Source organism: Nematolebias whitei, chromosome 12 (assembly GCF_014905685.2).
Source record: "Nematolebias whitei isolate Nwh7 chromosome 12, NemWhi1, whole genome shotgun sequence".
In the NCBI taxonomy this organism is placed as follows: domain Eukaryota; kingdom Metazoa; phylum Chordata; class Actinopteri; order Cyprinodontiformes; family Rivulidae; genus Nematolebias; species Nematolebias whitei.
Window position 1 is genome coordinate 21,780,353 of NC_056509.1, and position 14,899 is coordinate 21,795,251.

Genomic DNA, 14,899 nt, shown 5'->3' on the forward strand with positions numbered 1-14,899 from the left:
GGAAGGAAGGAAGGAAGGAAGGAAGGAAGGAAGGAAGGAAGGAAGGACGGAAGGACGGAAGGACGGAAGGAAGGAAGGAAGGAAGGAAGGAAGGAAGGAAGGAAGGACGGAAGGACGGACGGACGGACGGAAGGACGGACGGACGGACGGACGGACGGACGGACGGACGGACGGACGGTCGGTTGGTCGGTCGGTCGGTCGGAAATTCCTAGCATTGTCACGTCCGTCCGTATCCCAGGGGAGAAATGTGAGGCATCCAGTAGCATTTGCTAATTATTAAAAAAAAAATACATATGAATTATCAAAAAGAAGCATATTATACAAATTTGAAAAAGATGTACATGCACAAGGTAGTAGGGAGTACTACATTCATGATTAACATATATATTTGAAAACATACATACACATCTAAGCCCCCCCCCCCACCCCCCCCCACACACACACACACATAGCACTCCAGCTGGGGGCCAGCTTTCCAGCTTGAGAGCAAGACAAGTTCCGCCTCAACAAGGATTGCATCTAATCACATTGAAGCTTGTGCTGTCTTGACCAATTACAATTACTAACAGGAAGACGGGTCAAAAGCATGCATGTCGAGAACTACAGGCCCGGTTCTGTTCGAGCAGCACAGTTGGGTTCTCAAATAGCAGGGAGTTTTTTCCTCACATTGAGACAAAACAAGGTTTTATTGGAGAGCGCAATTAAGATAAGATAAGAGAACTTTACTGATCCCGCAGGAAATTATCGTGCCAGAGTTTCAGTACAAAGGAACTTATACAATAATCACAAGATATAAAGATAACAGACAATATAAAAATTAAGTTAAGGCAATTAAGTTTTAAACAGCTGCAGGCAGAAACATTAAAGGGTTTATTGTAGTACAGGATTAATTTTATGTGCAGAAAGAGGGAGGAGTTGAAAAGTTTGATATTCACAGGGAGGAAGGACTTCCTGTGTTGTTCTGTGGAGCACCTCGGTGGTCTCAGTCTACGACTAAAGGTGCTTCAGTAAGAGTCCAGTGTGTCATGTAGGGGGTGAGACGTGTTGTTCAGGATCTGGAGCAGTTTCCTCAGCATCCTCTGCTCAGACACCTCTGTCACAGACTCAGGTCCACTCCCAGAACTGACCCAGCTCCCTAAATGAGTTTATCAAGTCTGTTTGCATCAGCTTTCTCCACCCTGCTGCCCCAGCACACCACAGCATAGAAGAAGACGCTGGAGACCACCGAGTGATAAAACATCTGCAGCATAGTCCTGCAGACACCACCGAGTGGTAAAACATCTGCAGGTCCCCGGTTCAAATCCTGGTCCGGGATCCTTTCTGGGTGAAGTTTGCATGTTCTCTCCGTGCATGCGTGGGTTTTCTCCTGGTACTCCGGTTTCCTCCCACAGACCAAAAACATGCATGTTAGGCTGATTGGTAACTCTAAATTGTCCCTAGGTGTGAGTGAGAGAGTGAATGGTTGTTTGTCTCGTTTGTCTCTATGTGTCCCTGTGATGGACTTGCGACCTGTCCAGGGTGTACTCCACCCCTCGCACAGTGATTGCTGGACATGGGCACTGGCGACCCCTGTGACCCAAAATGAAAGAAGCGGATAAAGATAATGGATGGATGGATGGAAAATGTTCATTAAAAATTGATAAGTTCAGAGTTCTTTTATTAACACAATAACTTTGTGGCTTGGAAACTGAAAGCAAATGTAAGTTTTCTTCATTGTTTTATTAGTTTTAGATGAAAAATACAACAAAAACATATAGACTGCTTTTACACTACTCCGAGTAGTTTAACCCAGAATGGTGATCAGACTCAGAATAAGCTTTATTATCATTGTACTGGAATACAGTGAAATTATGTTTGTACAGTCGTTCGAAAGATGAACGGAGTGCATGCTGCTGCTGCTGAGAAACATGGTCCCTATTCTTTATCAGAATACTTTTAGATAGAAAAAGGGAAAAACCATGAGGATGGATAGTGGTATTACAAAAAAAAAAAAGATCTCTTCATATCTTGTCTTATCAGGATACGATTTGAGACATCAAAAAACTCTTCCAGAAAGCACATTTAAAAACACGATTACATATACATTTGACGTCAAGGTGTTGAGATTTGTCCATTAGTGTTTTTCAGATAGGCCACAGTTGTGATGATGTTGTTTCAGCCGGCAGTTCTGATAAGCCTGCACAGAAGTTCTCGGGGGTGTTGTGATAGATGAAGCTTTTGTCCCTAGTTACCCATGACCCAGGAGAAATTTGATAGTCGACCTATATTCGAGGCCAAACTAAGGAGTCAGATTCAGATAATCCTCGCTTGTTGATTTTCTTCAGGAAGACAGATTTTTTTTTTTCCTCGTCAGCCTTGAGTCCTTCTGGAACTTTCTAGTTCAAAATAGCCAGATTTATGGGAATCCATTCCACTGATCCGTGTTATGAGCTCCTTCAAGGTCGATCCCAACATGCTGGCGAGTCCCAGAAGCCGCAGGTGGCCTGGGATTCTCGCAAATCATCTCCATCTTATGGTTTAGCTTGTAAATCAGCTGATTTTGAGTACTCATAGCATGAACCAAACCTTAAAGCTTTGCCATGGCTGAAACTGCTGCTGATGTCTTCTTCAAAAGTCGATAAAACAGCCCCACCGATGCCAAAAAGCAGAGTCCCTGCTATCATAAATCCAAATATATAAACGTCTTCAGCGTCCTCCTGAGACAGGACTGAGAGACACATCAGCTGCCAAACTCCCCACAAATCCATGACGTACCCCACAGCGTGAATCTCAGATGGACAAGAGGGTTCTCCAGGACCCTGTCTTTCTGTTGAAAAGATTTTGTCGATTGCGTTGAAAGTCCAGGTCACCAGATCCATAATCTTAATTTTTGTTTGGTAGATGTGTACCAGGAGCTGCAGACACACAGAGAGTGAAGCAGGAGGAAGGAGAACAGGGAGGGAAAGCAGGAGTGTTCACCTCGAGCGAGAGCCAGACAGAAAGCTTTGCGATGGCAGTTTTGATGATCTCTAAAGTCTTGAAAGTATTATTCTGTCATTTAGCCTCACATTATTTGTTTGTACTACAAACATTGTTTGAATTAAGCACCTAAAGAGACAAATTAGAGCCGGCAGGTTGAAAAAGATGTTCAGTGCTCCTGTTAGTTTCTGTCAGAAAGGAAAAAGTGGGTGGAACAATGGATGGATGGACGTACCTGTTCAGCGATTGGAGTCACCGGTATGGGATAAAGGTGCTCCTCTTTTGGCCCATTTCTTCCAACAAAGTGTTTCAAACAGATATAAGTACTACTCCTCTTTACATTTGTCCAGTCAAAGCCAACACAGTCAAATCCAATGATCACGTCTCTCCCTGAGTAATCGGTTTTGGAAATGGCATGAACCAAATATCTTGCATATGAGGCTTGTCAGCATAGCTGTCACTGTTGCAAGTCCCATAGTAACAAAGCTTCTTAGATAATATTTTTTTCCGTTGTTTGTTTATTGTGCAAACCACAACTACAGTGCTGTATAATATTGTACTCAAATTCCTGCTTGCCTCACATCCAGGTACTTGCTGATGTCACACACAGCCTTACAACCTAGCTGTTTTTTGTTTCATTTTTTAATACCATTTTATCTTCACTTGTTATTATCAATTTGTACACATCCTTTATGATTGTTTATTGTTGTCCACTGTTGTCATCACTCTTTGTTCTCTCTTGTAAATGAGTCCCCGAGATTCAATGGGGTTAACCTGTATAAATAAAGGTTGAATGAATGAATTGAGTAGAGAGCTATTTTTAGCAACCTTGACCAAAGCTAATGTGGTGGAAACAGATGGCTGCTCATCCTAAACCTGATTCTGCTGGAGGTCTCTTCCTGTTGAAGGGCAGTCTTTTGTTTTCACTGTCACCTCCAGGCTGTTCAGGTTAGTGGATTGTGACAAAAAGATTTTGCATCTTTGACTGGCTTCTTCAGATAATTAACTTTTACTAATTGGCATTGCCTAAGGTACGATATGTGAATATGTTGTAATCAGTTAATAACTGAATAGTCTGTAAATATATTTAAATCTGAATATAAATTAATTTAATGAGGACAGTTTTTCTTTTTTTACAATGCCTTGAGAGGACTTTTGTTGTAAATCATTACTATATAAATTACCTCAGTTGGACTGAATTGAACTGGATCAATGTTAGCCTTGAAGATAATGCTAACAGTTTGTCTTTTGTGGAAAGCAGCCTTTAATGTTCTATTAAAGGCTGGCCATTGATTCTATGAGGTTTTTGCCCAGAGCCTCGAATATATTAAAATACAATGCCTTACAACTTCCCCAGCTCCCCGCCATCTGGAAAACAACGTAAAAGTATCATTGTGCTATCAGACGGAACGGTTTCCTTTTCTCAAGCTGCAACACTATTGACTTGATCCACACCAATAAAAAATCTTTCTTTTTATGAGCAGATTATTTATTCAAAGCTATATAGTATTCAAATTCAAGTTCAAGTAGGTTTTATTGTCATTTCATTACATGTGGTAAATGAGATGGAACGAAATTGAGTACACAGGGTCCCAGTTACATCCAAAAATAGCAAAAATATAAATTGTACAAAAAGAAACAGTAAATAAAGATCTAAGATTTAAACTAAGAAATACGCTAAACACTAATTGTGCAAAACAATACGCAGAACAACGGAAGCATGAACAGAGTCTGTGTGAATAGATGAGTACGGATGAATACAGCAGCATTGAGGAGAATGAGATCAGCAGCATGGATAATCAGCAGCACATATCAACAATCAAAGTGGCATTATAGTGATTTTTTTTTTTCACAGTGATTATCCTGGTCAGAGATTCATGAGTCTAACAGCTTCAGAGTAGAAGCTGTTCCTCAGTCTAGTGGTTCTACACTTAATGCTCCTGAACCTCTTTACTGAGGGGAGCAGGGCATAAAGTGTGTGTGCTGGGTGAGTGGGGTCCTTCATGATGCAGGTGACCCTCTTCCTGCATTTGGAGGTGTAGATGTCTGTGATGGTGGGGAGGCTGACTCCAAAAGACTTCTGTGCAGCCTTCACCACTCTCTGCAAAGCTTTTCTTTCTGCAGCTATTTTTATTTCGAATCAAATAAAAGGTCACCCCTCGTTATAAATATATGATCAGACAATAATAGTTAAACTGAAGTAAGTAAGGAACAAGCCATGTTATTTTCAACACCAGATGATCTTTGTTTTGAACCTGTATGCTCCACACTGGTTTGTCGTCATTATCTGCATCGTTTTTATGTCTATATTCTGATTTACCTCATTTTGTATTTTGCTTTGTGTGTTACCTGTTGTTCTGTCTGTACAGCACTTTGGTTGGCCTTGTCACTGTTTTAAGTGCTCTATAAATAAAGTGGTATGGTATTTTTTTTTGCTAGTATCTTTCTATCTATCATCATCTATCTATGTATCTATCTATCTCTCTATATATACATACATAGATACATACATACATACATATATATATATATATATATATATATATTCAGTATATTGTTGTTGAAGTTGAACAAGATCTTCACTTGTATGATACAGTCCTCCCATGTGCATGTGGAGGAAACGTTTTTCTTGTCTAACGCGTGCAGTGAGTGTTTACTGCTGACTGTCAGACTCACATGGTTCATCAAAGGAGTATGATATTAAATATCATCCGTTGGCAGGTTCCCCTGGTCCGTTGGGCTCATTAAAACTGAGCTGTGATGAGATGATTAATAGTTCCTTCTTTATTACAGACAATTGCAATGAAACGGACAACAATGAGCAACTTGAAGAACAATTCCTAGTTCTTTCATAACATAAAAAAAATAAAATATATAGTAGTCGCTACTTCGTCGTTCGTTTTTCACGGACTCGCTCTATCGCGTTTTTCAACATAAGATTGGACGTGACACACAATTGGCTGACTGATGGATGAGCCACACGATGGGCATGGAATTTTAATTTAAAGTAAATTATTTTAAATTATTTAGCACCTGTGTGCAGCTCGCAGCTGTGGGAGAATCTTCCTCCTGCATCTGATCAGCTGATCTCCGTGCAGAGCAGAGAAGTGGGTGTGGCTGAGAGAGCCGGAGGCAGAGAGCTGAAATCATGATATGCTGTGCTCTCTTAGAGTGTTCAGAGTTTAGAAACATTGTTTAGAAGATGCATGCAGAATTTTTTTCTTGTAACATATTACTGACATCAAAGACTGCCTAACCCCCCCCCCCCACACACACACACACACATTATGTTTTTACCCTGTCCTCTCTGTAGCAACATGTTTAATAGATGATTTATAAAGCTTTGATAATAACTTCAAACTGAATGGAAAAGAAGCCCCTGGTTTACATTAGTAACTCCCCCGTTATTTGTTGTGTGATTAACAACAACTCTTGTAATATTAACGATGTGTCGCACATGCCACCATCCATGATTTCTCAGGGATGAAGGTTTTGTTTTTCCTGGAGCATGGAGCTGTTTTTGGGAACTGTTCTTAGTAATCAAACACTGCAAGAAAAAAAGTTGTACTTATTTTTATTTTAAGTCTAATTTTTTTCTGCAATTTCACCTTTCAATTTTTGTAAAATTTTCAGAACATTTTAATTTCCACCCACATTACTGAGAACACACATAAAGACACCTCCTCGACCGTAAAAATGATTATTTTCACTTCCAGGGCTGCAGCTGTCAGGAACTATTGCTGGACCAGTGACCTCATGGACTTCCCACTGCTCTGTCTGCACCAGTGGCGACTGGTTTGGTGTGTTGTTTGATCTTTAGCTGATTTATTTCTCTCTGTTAGTAAATGTAAGTCCTGAGTCTCTGCTAAGCTAAAATACAGATAGTGAGTATAAGTGGGGTTGAAAAAAGTTACTGTACTGTACTGGGATTACTTCTTTTTGATTGCCTCACAGATCTGAACTTAAAACAACCTCATGGGGATTGTGTCTTTTACCACTATGAAGATGCTAAAACCTGTTTTGTTATGAAACAAACAAAAAGTATGACAAAAACAAATAAAAACAAAACATCATTGTTCGGTAATTTTTGATCAAAGTTTATTGATGTTTTTAACTGCTATGGCTGAGATTGTTAACTCCGCCCATGAACCATATCTTTGGGTTAGCTGAGGAGCTGGGTGAGGCTGCTACATGCAGCTGTTGCTCCATGGACTCTCCGAGCCTGTGAGCTCGGCTGAACTGATAAGCGTATACAAAAGTTTTTTTTTTTTTTTTCATATTTCAGCCAGTCCTGTGACTTATAGTCCAAAGCGCCTTATATAAGTTTGTTTTTTCCATTTTCATGAGGTAATTTTTGAGCCACGCTTTAAATGTTCATTCATACTGACATGAACCAGAGTAAACATCACAAATTGCAGCTGCTAAAGGTGCGAGAGGGCCCTCTATGCTTTTGACAACTACCAACAACTAGTTTTTACAATATTATAGTTATTAGCGTTATTAACCGTAGGCAGACGCGAACGGCTGATGATCCAAATTAGGTTGTCGGCCGCGTCCGTCCGCTGTTGCAGTGGCTGAGTCGTTGAGCTTGGATGGATCGCTGGCAGTCATCCAGTTGACTTTTTAAAAAACTCTTTCAACTGGCCTGTCAGCGCACCGTCTATCGGCCGTGCACGGTTGGCGATCCAAATTGTATCGTTAATCAAAAGCCCAACACCGACCCGGTCTGCCAACCAGCACATTATTTTGGCCGGGTCTCGGGACCAGGTTAGAAATGACAGCTCTACTTCAGAATAAATGCGACTTATACTTTGTATTCCAAAGTGACTAATACATGTTTTTTCCTCTTCATGATGCTATTTTTGACTGATGCAATTTATAGTCCAGAAAACATGGTACTTCCTGTATATTTGTGTTAACTGTCCTGAAAATCTGTCCTTGCAAGAAAAAAAAAATGGTTAAAAATCTTCTGCTGTCATTGAGTGTGGCTCCTTTTAAGTACAAGCAAAGTGAGATAAAGCAAGAATATTTTTCTCCAACAATCGTTCTGACAGTTTGATATGTACTGCCTTGTGTCCAACCGTCTTCAAATGAAACCAGAGATTCTCATTGGAATTTAGGTCTGGACGCTGACTTGGTCATTCCAGGTCATTTCGGTGGCTCTCCTTAAACCACTGGCATGTTGCTTCATGGCTTTGTTTAGAGTGGTTGTCCTACTGAGAGGTGAACCTCTGTTCCTGTCTCACATCTCTGGAAGACTCCAACAAGTCTTCAAGAATGTTTCTATATCTAGCTACATCGATATTTTGTTTGAACTTTGACCAACGTTCCTAATCCCTGCTGATGAAAAGCATTCCCACAGCATGATATTGCCACCACCATGCGTTTCTATGAGAATTGTGTTCTAAGCATGATGAAAGATGCTGGGTTTGATGTGGTCCTAAATAGACAAAAGTTCAGTTTCAGTCTCATCTTACCACAGCGCATTCTTCATTTAAAAAAAATTGCTCGAGGGATTCATCTTCTGATTTACAAAGAGCACACAAATCAACATCAAATTTAAATCTTCTTTGCAGAAACATGACTACAGGATATGTCTTATTTATTATTTTAAAATGATTCTCCTTCACTTTCGGAGATTTAGGCCATTCGACAAATTTAGAATGAGCAGAAGTCATGATGGTTTTATGATTTATACTGGGAGGTTTCTTGAAGGAATCTTTGTTATACTCAGTAAATCCTTTGTCGTAAACATTCATTGATAATCTTATTTCATTTGAAGTCAACTAAGTTACAGATATTTAATTTTAATTTGGGCATCAAATCGTCACCTTTGAATATATTTTTAATTAATTGAATCAGTTGTCGGTCAGGTTACTTCTTGTTGTGCCATTAACTCTAAAATAGTTACTGAATCAAGTGTTTACTTCCATCCATCCACGGGGGTAGCAGCCTAAGTAGGGAGGTCCAGACTTCCCTCTCCCCGGCCACTTGGACCAGCTCCTCCAGGGGAATCCCAAGGTGTTCCCAGTGTTTACTTATGTAGGTAAAACTAGATGTTAAACAACCATTAAAATACACCAGAATGCAGGAAATGGCATCTACTTTATTCAAAATTTTATGGGGGAGGACCCCCAGACCCCCCCATCAGTGTGTCCCCAGACACACATTATAAATGCTTCTGACACCAGTGGTCAACATGTTACTAAACAAGTACACATGTGCACAAAGTTTGTTTTCTCAGTCATCCAGGTATATAACAACAAAAAAGGTTGAATCATGTCATCTGGACTTCGTTTTTTTTGTTAAAAAAGAAACGTTTCGCCCCTCATCCAAGAGGTAGGTAAACGTAGATGTTTAATAACCAGTTAAAATACACCAAAAATGCAGGATATTGAATCTACTTTATTCAAAAATTTCTGGGGGAGGGACCCCCCCTCCCGCCATTTGCAATCCGGCATCGAAATGAAGCCTTGATATATTGTTAAAATATTATTTTTAATCAAACAAAATCCATTTATATTCCAGGTTCCAACAAAACAGACAGAATACCGTGGGAGGTGAATACTTGCAGCCCACTGTATAAACCACAAACACATGATCCCCCAACCCACCACCACCACCACTGGCCTGTGCATGTTCCCAGTGGTTGTTGTTCTCAGTGGCAGTTTGCCAACCTGCTCTCACAAGGAGGTTTGATAAGCTGTCGAAGGTTTGAAATTTTATTCATAGGCAGACAGCAGGCAAAATAAAGCTGCTATTTTTCATGCAAAGTCATTTTTCCTGGAGGGACAACGTTTAGGTAAAATGTTGTTAATATTGCAAACCTCAATCTGTTTAGACACTACTGTGTATTAAAGGTCTAGCACTTCTTAAAGGAATGCAAATACTTTCTGCCTTTAAACAAAAGTTTTAAACTAAGACCACTTTGTATACAGGTGTCTTTATAGCTGTTTTGGTCAAACCCTGTAAAGGTATGGTACAGAAACTTGTGCTAGATCACACAAAATATGTTATTACCCAGAGTTTATGTTGTTGATGAATCTCAGCTACTACCATAATAAATTTTAGCCCAATATCTGGTTATCTGGCTGAGTGATAGCCATTTTTGTGTTTCTAATAGTCAATTGGCTATGATGGCCACGATGAACGGGGTGACTCCAAAAGTTAATCAGATGTACATGTCCACCACACAATTGTGTTTAAAAAGTTTCATTAAAACCCATCTAGTAGTTCATGAGATTGTTTGCTAACAGACCAACATAGATGACTCCAAATAGGTATTGGCAAAACTTTTACCAAAGAGCAGTTTCTTATGAATCACGTATATTTTCTTGTTTCAATTACAGCCACATTGACTGGAAACATATAATCACTCTATTGAAAATGTCACAAAGTCTGTGTTGTAGTACTTGAGACCGGTCTCAAGACCACTTTTTGATGGTCTCAGACTTGATCGCATTTTGTCTCGGTCTTGGACATTGAGGACTCGGGATTTTATTTCAAGACCAGTCAAGACCACAACTGTGGCATTATCACTAAATTGCCAGAATATTGTTCAGTTTATTTGTTAACATCTTTGTTTTTATTGGATGGAAAATGTGCTGGTTCAAATCCAAGTGATAACGTAACTCATTGCTAAATACATGTTTTTGTTACCGCTGTCACGCCCACTCCCTTTCACTCACATGCCCAGTGTTGCCAGACAGGGCAGTTTACTGCCAATTGGGCAGTTTTCATTCTGATTTTGCTGGGAACTCTGGGAAAATTTTGTTGGATTGTTGCATTTTACCACACATTGTGAAATTACCTTGGCTTGTACTGATGTGTGTTCATGTTCAAACAGTAAATATACTGTAACAATATATTGATTGGGTGGATTTTTGTGTGATATGGTGATTTTTAACAGATTTTTGGGCTGAAAACCTCGACTCTATCTGGCAACACTGGGACTCACTCCAAGAAAGTGAGAAGTGATTGTCTGGGCGCAGGAGAAGATATCTGTCATATAATCAGTTATAAAATTTGACTATTTAAACCACAAAGAATATACTTGTAACTAATGCAACTACATGGTTATTCTTGGTCTTGAGTTTGGATTTATGAAGAATGTTTTGCCACTGCATTTTAAGTAATGGCATGTGATGAAATTGCTTCCAATTTAACAGTTGTGTCATTTTATTGTTGAAACACATGAAGTTAGGCCACTGAATGTCTGATTTATTTGTTTAGTAGCTTTAAAAATTTATAAAATCTGATATATTCATTCAAAAGCTAACAAAGTTGCAGTATGTAACTTTTATAAAAAAATATTTTATAATCAAATTTTATGTTTTATTTATTTTATTTGAGGTCTTGGTCTCGGACCCTAAAAGTCTTGGTCTTGTCTCGGTACACTCTGGTCTTGGTTTTGACTTGGTCTTGGATTAGGTGGACTTGACTACAACACTACTGGCTGCTTCAAAACTCGATATGTTTTCTTTCTTGCTTTCTCAGAGAGAGACAAGCAATTCCATCTGCTTCAGCTTGTTCTGCTCATATACGCTTTGCTAACCTCCCTGGCTGCATCTTGCTCTTTCACAGATTCCAGTGTTGGGCGATTATTGTCTGTGGAAGTGTATCACTCCAATGTCTGGAGGTGTAAAACAATACATTTCAACCAACCTGCTTGACTGCAGTCGCCACATGCTATGATGATATCAATAATCCACAAGGGCCCAAATAATGCATCATTGTTTCCCACCTGCATGGTGAAGGTCACAGGTGTTTTCTCTCTCCCTCTGACTTGCTCGCACACAATGCTGCTGATTGATCCTAATTGTGCTTACTCTACCTCAAATCTCCTCTGTCTGAAAGCCTCTTGCTCTCTGACCGGTTGGCCACTAAAAAGAGACTGTTAGCAGGTCAAAGTGATTACACTATCAAGGACATCTATTAGAATCTAATTTGGCCCCTGAAACCGTGGCCCGGGCTTAAGCTCCATAATGGATATTCATTTATCTCTCGTTGTTTGGGAACTGTTGTGTGCAGGTTTTCAGTGTTTGGGGCAAAGCAAGATGAATGTAATATTTAGATCAATAGCTCCAGCTTACAGAGAAAGAGAAAAAAAGCAATAGTATACAGGTTATTTAAAAATATATATATATCAGTATAATTTCAGTGCCCAGATTAGGGGAGGAGAACAGTGCATGTATATTAGGGGTATAAGAAGCACTCATTTTACAAGACACGTCAAAATCAGATCCCGGATCCACAAGCACAAGACAAGTTTTTGCAATATTTTACAGAAATAAAGCTTTTGCCGTAAACATCTAATTTCTTATTAAATCTATACAAATGTGGCCAAACCTTCTTGTCTTGTCTTTTAAGAAATTAATGAATTTGACAAGTTCTTATAGATTTCTTATACCGCATTCATACAAAGACATAAAATGACCCTTCCGTTGCTTATTGAATCTTTTTCAACAATCAAACAGTTGAATGGATTTTCTTTAAAACACATTAATTTTGCTGTTGGTTTATTTCAACTACCAGTTATTAATCGATTTGTCATACAGTAAACATATTTTACAACAGGCCATTAAAACTGCTCAAATAAAGCTTAATGAAAACTTAAACAGCTAAAAACACTTCACTTTAAAACTAAGAAAAATCACCAAAAGGTAATACAACCTCCTTCTACAGGTGTGCAGTGGAGAGCATCCTGTGCTCCAGCATCAACGTGTGGCATGGAGGCTGCACAGCTGCAGAAAGAAAAGCTTTGCAGAGAGTGGTGAAGGCTGCACAGAAAACTGTTGGAGTCAGTCTCCCCACCATCACAGACATCTACACCTCTAGATGCAGGAAGAGGGCCACCTGCATCATGAAGGACCCCACTCACCCAGCACACACACTTTTTGTCCCGCTCCCTTCAGGTAGAAGGTTGAGGAGCATTAAGTGTAGAACCACTAGACTGAGGAACAGCTTCTAACCTGAAGCTGTTAGACTCATAAATCTCTAATCAGGATTATCACTGTGAAAAAAACAAATCACTGTAATGCCACTTTGATTGCTGATATGTGCTGCTGATCTCATGACGCTGATTTATTTCCTGCTGCTGTATTCATTCATGCTCATCTACTCACACAGACTCATGTTGGTGCTGCTGTTGTTCGGCGTATTGTTTTTGCACTATCAAGTGTTTAGCATATTTCTTAGTTCATATCTTAGATCTTATTACTGTTTTTAATTTATACTTTTGTAGGATGCAACTGGGACCCTGTGTACACAATTTTGTTCCACCACATGTACCACATGTGATGCGAATGACTATACATAAAACCTTGACCTTGATTTAAAACTAATAAATTTAGACAGTGAAGCTGTGACGAGCTCTGACAATCTGAGTGTTCAAGTTGTGAAAACTAATGACAGAAGGAAGAGGACGAGTGAAATTTCTTATTATTAATTTCTTAGCAGAAAAGCATTCTTCACATATATAAACTCAGAAATAATCAAACAGCTTGTGTGAAGAGAAGGCCAATGGACACTTGGGAAACTACACAGACTTTGTTTGACCTCCACCTCAATAACTGACCCATGCTTGTCCTTTCAACTCACACTAATTAATAAGGAGGTTCAAACATTAATGTTCTCAGCTTCAAAGATGACAAATCACTTTGTTAACTCAGGATCATGTTCTACTTTACAAAATGTACAGCAGAAATTCAGAGGATCAAGGAGAGAGAAAAAATCTCAGAGCATGACTTACGGGATGTGCTGCATGGTCATAGGGACCAAAGAGTTGGATCAAACAAGACAAACACAACACAAACAAGTTAAAGCATTGAAGACATTTTCAGTTCTAATTTCACCAAACACAATTACGAGAGGTTTTTTTGAGGGTTAAAAGAGCTTTCGGCTGGACTAGAAATCTTGAGATGTTTTAATCTAACAAGATCTCATGGCACAGTATCTTATTTCACCCCGATTAGATTTGCTGCAACATTCCCCCGGACCCTCCAGTTTTTTGTATGTGCAGTAAAGTTATAGAGCGAGGCACATGAAGACACTTCATCTATCACTCCCTCTCACAGTGTGGAGAATCTATTTGAATAATGAGGAGAAGCACCTGTCAGCCTTGGTTATCTTGACTCATGGACTATCATCCTAACACCTACACACATCTAAAGGGGAAGATCGAGAAACAAAGAGACCGAGAGCATACTCACTGCACTGCAGGGTACCTGCATGTGTTTTTAACCACATGCCCCAGAGCTTGAATAGACAATGGCCAGAGAGGTGTTGTTGCACAAATACTGCATCAATCATCAGTCCAACAATGAGAAATGGCTGCCATGAGATGGAATTCATTGTCCTTTCCCCAACTCCTTGGCTTTATGGGCTTCAAATGTCACAAACATTTTGCAGTGGTAGAAGAAATGTAATATTTACCGCCAGCCTTTGCATTTTGGTGTGGGTGATAATGTTTTTTTCTCATGGCCGTGTTTGTATTTCTGTGTTTGGTACTAACATTACTCATGAACCACTGGACAAATTTCAAAGAATTTTGCAAACAGCAATTACTGAATATACATCTATGACTAACTAGATACTAATATCAGCCCAAATTTAGATGGCTGCTTCAGCTAATTGGCATCACAAAACATAAAATGGCTACAATTTAGTTTATATTATTATTATTCTCCTTGAAAAGTTGAATAAATATGGCATTAGAGGACTAGCATTACAGTGGGTATCTAGCTATTTGAAAGCTAGGAAACAGTTTGTAAAAATAAATTATGTAAGATCTGACCTCTGCAATATCACATGTGGAGTTCCTCAAGGTTCTGTACTTGAACCAAAGTTATTTATTTTATATGTGAATGACTTGGTGTAGATGAACAGATGCTGGAATATATTCATCATTTAACACGGATTCCTCATTTTTCTGGACTGAATA